General features: G+C 36.4%; 1 pseudogene across 1 annotated transcript; it reads right to left on the bottom strand.

Moving 5' to 3' along the window:
• Positions 1-8,928: 8,928 nt before the first annotated feature.
• On the bottom strand, positions 8,929-9,405 carry LOC308358551 (large ribosomal subunit protein uL23-like; annotated as a pseudogene). The gene has a single exon. The product of its transcript is annotated as a large ribosomal subunit protein uL23-like (transcript).
• Between the last annotated feature and the right edge of the window lie 359 nt (positions 9,406-9,764).

Below are 9,764 nucleotides of genomic sequence, written 5' to 3'. Positions count from 1 at the left end.
AGGTAGAAAGATATATCGTCACCATAAGGGCTTAGTGCCTGCTCCTAGTAGATACTCAGTAAACATTAACTTCCTTCCTCTTCTTCTCCCCTTCTCTTTCCCATAAAAGCTCAATTCCAAATTACGATTCAACAGTAATATGTGCATTTGGTGGGTAAAGTGTTACTACGTGTGAAGCATGTCATTGTCTACCCCAGTACAAAAACATGTAAGACCCAGCTCCTATCTTTAGGATGCCTACAGGAGGAAATGCAAAGCTTCATGAGAAAATTCCAGCAGAATATGTCTCAAATGTTTGTTCGAGGCAGATCTTTCAGAAATTAGAATTTGATTTTCTTTTAGGAATAACATTACAGTGATGCTAGTTTTCCCAGACTAAGAAGAAAGACCCTTGTGGCAAGTTCTGAAATGGATATAGGCGAAGCTTGATTTGTATTTGAATGGGCAGATATTTGGAAGAGAACGGGCCCACAAAGGAAAGGGGGGAAAGTGGTGAGTAAAGGAGACCAGGAGCAGTGTGGGTTGTGTTTTGTGGAAGTTTCAAGAGAAGGAGGATAGAAATTTGGGAGCAGCTACCATATGGTGTGAGATACTGAGAGAAGGTCAGAGAAAGAAGATTTTAAGAGGTTTTGTTATGTATTATGAATGGAATCCCCTTTTGATGTTTTCATGACAGTGCTGTAAAGATTTAAATTGCTTTACTGTTATTTTTGGATGCGGGTTAGTGTTTCTTTGGAAAATACCACCGTGTGGCAGGCTGTGAAGTGGCTTAGCTTTATCTGGAAAACATAAATGGTCAGACCATAAAACTTTAAAATAGATACATTATATTTTCCTTATGTGCCTGAAATCTAAAATCAAACAAAACTAAAATGATGAAATTGTATAAAGAATATCTATTATAAAAGTAATACATGCATTTTGTTACCAAATTCAAAAGGTACAGAATGGTATTAAATGGACAAAAAGTAAATGTTTCCTACTTCATTTCTCAAACCTCTCCTTCACACTCATGTCTTACCGCCTTCAAGAGTTTGCTTTTAATTCTTTCGGTAGTTAGTATTATAATTGTGAACTCTGTGCTCATAACACTTTTTTTTTTTTAAAGAATTTATTTGTTTATTTGAGAGAGAGAGAGAGAAAGAGAAAGCACGAGATGGGGGAAGGTCAGAGGGAGAAACAGACTCCCTGCTGAGCAGGGAGCCTTATGCAGACTTGATCCCAGGACTGGATCCTGGGACTCAATCTTGGGAGTGGATCTTTGGACTCGATCCTGGAACTCCCAGGATCATGACCTGAGCCAAAGGCAGATGCTTAACTGACTGAGCCCCCCTCCACTCCCCCATCCCCACCCCAGGCACCCCAACACTTTCTTGATTTATTTGCTTTATTCGGTGTTCATTAATCCCATATTATGAATGATGAGAAACACATCTTGTTGAGATACTCCGTTGCTCTCTCCCTCCATGTGCTTTCTTAATTAATTCAATTATTTCCCATTCTTCTATTGTTTATCATTACAATTTTTTTTTAAGTAGGCTCCACGCCCAATGTGGGGCTTGAACTCACAACCCTGAGATTAAGAGTCTCATGCCCTATGGAGGCCAGCTACATGCCCCATCACTGTAAATTTAAATACCGTGCTTAACCTTTGAATTCTTATTCTATCAATATAGGTTGTAACTCTTGATTCACTCTGAAGTAGTATGAGAAAAATAGCACCCTCAAACTAGTCTTTACCCCCTCACTGCTGCCCAAAGCTCCTAGCCACCACCCAGTTTCTCTCTTCTCTACCTTTACATTTACAATGTTAGGGTTTATAGCATTTGCCTTTTTTTCCTGTTAATATAATTAATTTTTCTTCATTTTATCTACTGATTGATTCTAAGGATTGAGATCAATAAATTAGTTTAGATGTATAGTTTATGCTCATGCAAATATTATTTCCTACAGAATACAGGGTGATGTGCTCAGAAGATAACCTACTTCCATATCTCTAAACCAGAGTCACTCAAAAGAGAATGAAACAAACATCAAGGATGACTGGATTATTCTTTCCTATACTGCCTAACTTGCTCAAAGCGTATCACATAGTTTGCCTCATATTTCAAGCTATTTTTTAAAAAACTTTTTGTTTTACTTAGAGTTTGCAATTGATTCTCTTTTTAAATTTTAATTTAAATCTTTTAAAATTTAAATTTTTTTAAAATATGCTTTTTTCATTAACATAGCTAAGAACTTCCAGATTTTAATTATACAACTTTTTATTTTGTTTGTGGGGAAGTAATAAATGTACATACTACATAGTTTAAAAGGAAATAATAGATATGTAGTGAAAAGTTAGTCTTCTTTTCACACTTGTCCCTCAGCCATTCAGTTCTTCTTTCGAGAAGTCACCACTCTTTTTAGTTTTTATGTATTATCTCTAAGATATTTTATGCATTTACAAGCATACAAGTATATTTGGGTCTTATCAATGGCAACTAGTTTCTGATTCAGCTATGACAAATGATACTTTATTGAATATCTTTGTGGACACATATGCTGGAATATCTGTAGAATAAATCTCTAGGGAAGAATTGTTGGGTCAGAGGTAATGTGCATTTTTTAAGGGTTGATAATATTGCCAAATTGTCCTCAATGGAAATCATACCAATTTACATTCTTACTAGCTAAGGTAAAGATTGCCTGGGGCTCCTGGGTGGCTCAGTGGGTTAAGCCTCTGCCTGCGGCTCAGGCCATGACCCCCGGGTCCTGGGATCCAGCCCCGCATCGGGCTCTCTGCTCCTCGGGGAGCCTGCTTCTCCCTCTCTCTCTGCCTGCTTGTGATCTCTGCTGGTCAAATAAATAAATAAAATCTTAAAAAAAAAAAAAAAGAGTCTGTGCCACCAGTTCTCTCAGTGTAGTTTTAATTGGCATTTGAATTTCATTTATTTTATAAGTAAGAATGAGGATCTTCTCATAAAATAAGGATGACTTTACATTTTCTTAACTACAAGTTGTTACTTCATATATTTTTCCTGTTTTACCACTGGTTTGTTGAACTTTCTCACTGACTCGTAAGCGTTTTTTTACATTAAAGAAGTTAATCTTTTATCTGTAATATTACTTATGCTTTCCCCAAATTTGCCTTTTAACTTTTTTTATGTTTTTGCCATGCAATTAAAAAAAATTTGAAATGTATCCATGTATTCTTTTGTAATTTATGAGTATCGATCATGTTTATGAAGGAACCCTCCACTTATAGATTATAACGACATTCTCCCATGTATATCAAATAGTGCTGTACATGATTTGATAAGTTTTGGCATATGCATATACATGGTCATAGGATGGTTCTATTAATTTTTTAAGAAATCTCCATACTGTTTTCCACTGTGGCTGCACCAACAGTGCATGAAAGTTCTTTTTTTTCCCACATCCTTACCAACTAACACTTGATGTTCCTTGAGTTTTTTATTTTAGCCATTCTGACAGGTATGGGGTGATATCTCACTGTGGTTTTGATTTGCGTTTCCCCAGTGAGTAGTGATGCTGAGCCTTTTTTTCATGTGTCTGTCTGTTGGCCATCTGGGTGTCTTTGGAGAAATGTCTGTTCATACCTTCTGACCATTTTTTATTTTATTTTATTTTATTTTTTTCTTGTTATAAGATTTTATTTATTTATTTGACAGAGAGAAATCACAAGTAGGCAGAGAGACAGGCAGAGAGAGAGAGAGGAGGAAGCAGGCTCCTGCCAAGCAGAGAGCCCGATGTGGGACTCGATCCCAGAACCCTGAGATCATGACCTGCGCTGAAGGCAGAGGCTTAACCCACTGAGCCACCCAGGCGCCCCTGCCCATTTTTTTAATTGGATTGTTCTTCTGACTCACGAACAAAGCTTACAATTCTATTCATTTAGGTCTCTTGTTGTTCTTTGGGTATTGAGTTGTACAAGTTCTTTGTATATTTTGGATACTAACCCTGTATTGGACATGTCATTTGCAAATGTCTTCTGCCATTCTGTAGGCTGTCTTTTAGTTTGTTGATTGTTTCATTCGCTATGTAGAAGCTTTTTATTTTGACATAGTTTCGCTAGTTTATTTTTGCTTCTGCTTCTCTTGCTCAGGAGACATATCTAGAAAAAAGTTGCTCTAGCCAATGTCGGAGAGATTATGCCTATGCTCTCTTCAAGGATTTTTATGGTTTCAGGTCTCATGTTTAAGTCTTTAATCCATTTTGAGTTTATTATTGCATATGGTGGAAGAAAGTGGTTCAGTTTCATTCTTTTGCATATAGCTGAACATTTTTCCCAACGCCATTTGTCAAAGAGACTGTCTTTTTCCCATTGTGTATTCATTCCTTCTTTGTTGAAAATTAATTGATCATAGAATTGTGGGCTTATTTCTGGGTTTTCTGTTCTATCCCATTGATCTGTGTGTCTATTTTTATACCAGTACTATACAATTTTAATTACTACTTTACAATACCTGAAATCCGGAATTGTGATAACCCCATTTTTCTTTTTCAAGATTGCTTTGGCTTCTCAAGGTCTTTGGTGGTTCTATACAAGTTTTAGGATTGTTTATTCTACTCCTTTTTAAAAAGTAATCTCTACACGCAATATGTGGCTCAAACTCATCACCCTGAGATCAAGACTGAGCCAGTCAGGCACCCCAGGATTGTTTGTTCTAGTTCTGTGAAATTGCTCTTTTTGTTTTGATAGGATTGCACTAAATCTGTAGATTGCTTTAGGTAGTATAGACATTTTAATGATAACCTGTTTTTCCAATCCAGCAGTGGATTGGAATGTCTTGAAGAAATGTCTTGCCATTTCTTAACATCATCTTGAATTTCTTTCATCAGTGTTTTGTAGTTTTCAGAGTGCAGGTCTTTCTCCTCTTTGGTTAAATTTGTTCTTAGCTATCTTAATTGTTTTGGGTACAATTATAAGTGGGACTGTTTTCCTAATTTCACTTTTCGCTGCTTCATTAGGAGCGTATAGGAATGCAACTGATTTCTGTACTTTGGTTTTGTATCGTGCAGCTTTACTGAATTCATTTATCTGTTCTAGTAGTTTTTTTGGTGGAGTCTTTAGGATTTTCTGTATATAGTATCAAGTCATCTGCAAATTTGTGAGAGTGCTTGTTCCTGACCAATTTGGATGCCTTTTATTTATGTTTTCTAATTGCTGTGCCTAGGACTCCCAGTACTATGTTAAATAAATGTGGTGAGAGTGGACATCCTTGTCTTATTCCTGATCATAGAGGGAAAACTCTCAGTTGCTCCCAATCGAGTATGAGCTTGGCTGTGTTTTTTTCTCATACAAAGCCTTTATTGGGTTGAGGTATGTTCTCTCTAGACCTACTTTGCAGAGGGTTTTATCATGAATCGTTGTTATACTTTGTCAAATGCATTTTCTGGACCTGTTGATATGATCATATGTTTTTTATCCTTTCTCTTATTGATGTGACGTATTGTGTTAATTGTTTTGTGGATAGTGAGCCATACTTGCGTCCTGGGAATAAATCCCAATTGATTGTGGTATATTAATTTTTAAAATTAGTTGTTGGGTTCAATTTGCTAATATTTTGTTGAGATTTTTGCATCTATATTCACAAAAGATATTGGCTTATAATTCAAAATTTTTGTGGTGACTTTATCTGGTTTTAGTGCTTTTCCATTTTCTAAATAGTGTTTTTCTAAGAGCAGTTTTGATTTTTGAAGTCTTCAAAAAAAAAAAAACCTTCAAAAGGTTTCCTTCTATATTTTCTTTTAGACATTTTATAGATTTAAGTTTTACATTTAGGCTTTTCATTCATTTTGAGTTAATTTTTGTACATGTTAAGATGAAATTGTTTGTTTTTTTTTTTTTTTGACAGACTATCTAGTTGTTCAAGCACTATTTATTGAAAAGACTATCCTTTCTCTGCTCAATTGCATTTGCGCCCTTGTCAAAAGTCATATTTACATGACTTTATCTTTGGAATCTTTAAAAAAATTGTTTTTTGTTAAGTAAAATTTACTCAAACTCATGACCCTGAGATGAAGAGTCACATGTCCTACTGACTGAGCCAGCCAGGTGCTCCTATTCCATTATATTCCATTAATCTATCCATCTTTATGTTTATATTGCACTGTTTTAATTATGGTAGCCTTATGGTAATTCTCAAAATCATATAGTATTCTTTTCCAAAATTATTTTTAGGAATTCTAGGTCCTTTGCATTTCATTATGATTTTCAGTTTGTCAGTTTCTGGGAAAAGAAAAACATGCTGAGATTTTTGTTAGAAATGCATTGAACACACAGATCAATTTGGGGAGAGTTGACATAATTTTGAGTCTTCTGACCCATGAACAAAGCTTACAATTCTATTCATTTAGGTCTCTTGAATTTCTTTCAGCAACATTTTGTCATTTTCAGTTTAATACCTTTCACATCTTTTGTCACATTTATCCTTAAGTCTTTCATATTTTTTGATGCTAAAATTTCAATTTCCAATTTTTCATTGCCAGTACATAGAATTCAACTCTGTTTTATATATTGATGTTGTATCTTGTATCTCTCCAGACTCATTAGTTTTTGTAGGATTTTTTTGTATATTACACTGGACTTTCTACAGAGACGATCATGTTATTTACGAAAAAGACCATTTTTCTTCTGGTTTCATCTGGTTTTTCTTTTTAGTTGACTAATATTTTGAATTACATTGATTGATTTTTGAAGGGTGGAATCCCTCTTGGGATGAATCCCCTTTGGTCACGTTGTAGTATCCTTTTTATATATTGTTTAATTTGTTGAAATTATGTTTAGAGTTTTTCTATCTATATATAACGTTGAATAGAAGTGGTGACAGAAGACACCCCCCTATCTTGTTCCTGATTTTACTGGGAAAGCATTCAGTCTTTCACCACTGAAAATGATGTTAGTTGTCAGTATTTTGTAAATATTTTTTATCAGGTTGAATAAGTTCTCTCATGTCCCTAGCTTGCCAAAAATTTTTATTAGGAATAAATATTAAATTTTGCTGAATGTACCGTTTGCACCTATGGGATGATTGTGTGGTTTTTCTCCTTTGATTTGTTGATATGGTGAATTACTGTTTGATTTTTTTAAATAAAGGTTTTATTTATTTATTTGACAGAGAGAGACATAGCAAGAGAGGGAACAAAAGCAGGGGGAGTGGGAGATGGAGAAGTAAACCTCCTGCCAAGCAGGGAACTAGATGTGAGGCTCTGTCCCAGGACCCTGGGATCATGACCTGAGCTGAAGGCAGACCCTTAACAACTGAGTCACCCTGGTGCCCCTACTCTTTGATTTTTGAACATTAAACCAATTCTGCAATTTTAGGATGAACCCACCCTACTTGGTTATGTTGTGTTATCCCTTTTTATTTATTTATTTATTTATTTATTTATTTATATTAATTTTTTAAAAATTTATTTTAATAAACATATAATGTATTTTTATCCCCAGGGGTACAGGTCTGTGAATTGCCAGGTTTACACATTTCACAGCACTCATCATAGCACATACCCTCCCCAATGTCCATATCCCCACCACCCTCTCCCGTCCCCCCTCCCCCCAGCAACCCTCAGTCTGTTTTTTGAGATTGAATCTTTTATGGTTTGTCTCCCTCCCAATCCCATCCTTTCATTTTTTCTTTTCCTACCTCCCCCCAACCCCCCCACATTGCATCTCCACTTCCTCATATCAAAGAGATCATATGATAGTTGTCTTTCTCTGATTGACTTATTTCGCTAAGCATAATACCCTCTAGTTCCATCCACATCGTTGCAAATGGCAAGATTTCATTTCTTTTGATGGCTGCATAGTAGTCCATTTTGTATGTATACCACACCTTCTTTATCCATTCATCTGTTGATGGACATCTAGGTTCTTTCCACAGTTTGGCTATTGTGGACATTGCTGCTATAAACATTCGGGTGCACGTGCCCCTTCGGAGCACCACGTTTGTATCTTTAGGATATATACCCAGTAGTGCAATTGCTGGGTCATAGGGTAGCTCTATTTTCAGTTTTTTGAGGAACCTCCACACTGTTTTCCAGAGTGGTTGCACCAGCTTGCATTCCCACCAGCAGTGTAGGAGGGTTCCCCTTTCTCCCCATCCTTGTCAGCATCTGTCATTTCTTGACTTGTTAATTTTAGCCATTCTGACTGGTGTGAGGTGGTATCTCATTGTGGTTTTGATTTGTATTTCCCTGATGCCGAGTGATGTGGAACATTTTTTCATGTGTCTGTTGGCCATCTGGATGTCTTCTTTGCAGAAATGTCTGTTCATGTCCTCTGCCCATTTCTTGATTGGATTATTTGTTCTTTGGGTGTTGAGTTTGATAAGCTCTTTATAGATTTTGGATACTAGCCCTTTATCTGATATGTCGTTTGCAAATATCTTCTCCCATTCTGTCAGTTGTCTTTTGGTTTTGTTAACTGTTTCCTTTGCTGTGTAAAAGCTTTTGATCTTGATGAAATCCCAATAGTTCATTTTTGCCCTTGCTTCTGTTGCCTTTGGCGATGTTCCTAGGAAGAAGGTTGAGGTCAAAGAGGTTGCTGCCTGCATTCTCCTCAAGGATTTTGATGGATTCCTTTCTCACATTGAGGTCCTTCATCCATTTTGAGTCTATTTTCGTGTGTGGTGGTAGGAAATAGTCCAATTTCATTTTTCTGCATGTGGCTATCCAATTTTCCCAGCACCATTTGTTGAAGAGGCTGTCTTTTTTCCATTGGACATTCCTTCCTGCTTTGTCGAAGATTAGTTGACCATAGAGTTGAGGGTCTATTTCTGGGCTCTCTATTCTGTTCCATTGATCTATATGTCTGTTTTTGTGCCAGTACCATACTGTCTTAATGATGACAGCTTTGTAATAGTTTTTTTTTTTTTTTGATCATGAAAAAACTGTATTTAGATTTAGCCAGCTGGACTCAGTTTAGATGATCCCAATTTTGTTGGCAACATCCAAAGCATCATAGTCAGGGGCCAGTTGAACGTATGCCTTCTTCTCTCCATCAGGCCTGATTAAGGTGTTGACCTTGGCTACATCAATGTCATAGAGCTTCTTCACAGCCTATTTGATCTGGTGCTTGTTGGCCTTGACATCCACAATGAATACAAGTGTGTTGTTGTCTTCTATTTTCTTCATGGCTGACTCAGTAGTCAGGGGGAACTTGATGATGGCATAGTGATCAAGCTTGTTTCTCCTGGGGGCGCTCTTTCGAGGGTATTTGGGCTGCCTTCGGAGACGCAGAGTCTTGGGTTGTCTGAACGTAGGTGATGTGCAGATCTTCTTTTTTTTGTGACTGTGGACACCTTTCAGCACCGCTTTCTTGGCCTTCAAAGCCTTTGCTTTGGCTTTGGCTTTGGGAGGGGCAGGGGCTTCCTTCTTAGCTTTTGGTGCCATCTTCATAAAAGGGATTTCGTGCTATCCTTTTTTATGCCATTGAATTCAGTTTGCTGAAGTTTTGTTTAGTTGTTTTTTTTTTTTCCTTCTATATACATGGGAGATATTAGTCTATAGTTTTGTTTCTGGTAATATCTTTGGGTTTGGAATTAGGGTAATACTGGCCTCATAGAATGAGTTGGGAAGTACTCCCTTTTCTTCAACTTTTTGGGAAAACTTTGTGTAGAATTAGGATTATTTCTTCCATCTATAAAATTAGTACAAATACTAATTTCTAGAGAGTTAGTATTATTGGTTTTAGCTATGTAGGCCTGGAATTTTTGTGTGGGAAGGTTTTTAAGTATAATTTCAGCTTCTTTAATAAA

Source organism: Martes martes, assembly GCF_963455335.1.
Source record: "Martes martes genome assembly, chromosome: 1".
Classification (NCBI taxonomy): Eukaryota; Metazoa; Chordata; class Mammalia; order Carnivora; family Mustelidae; genus Martes; species Martes martes.
This window is presented reverse-complemented; position numbering and strand designations above follow the sequence as displayed.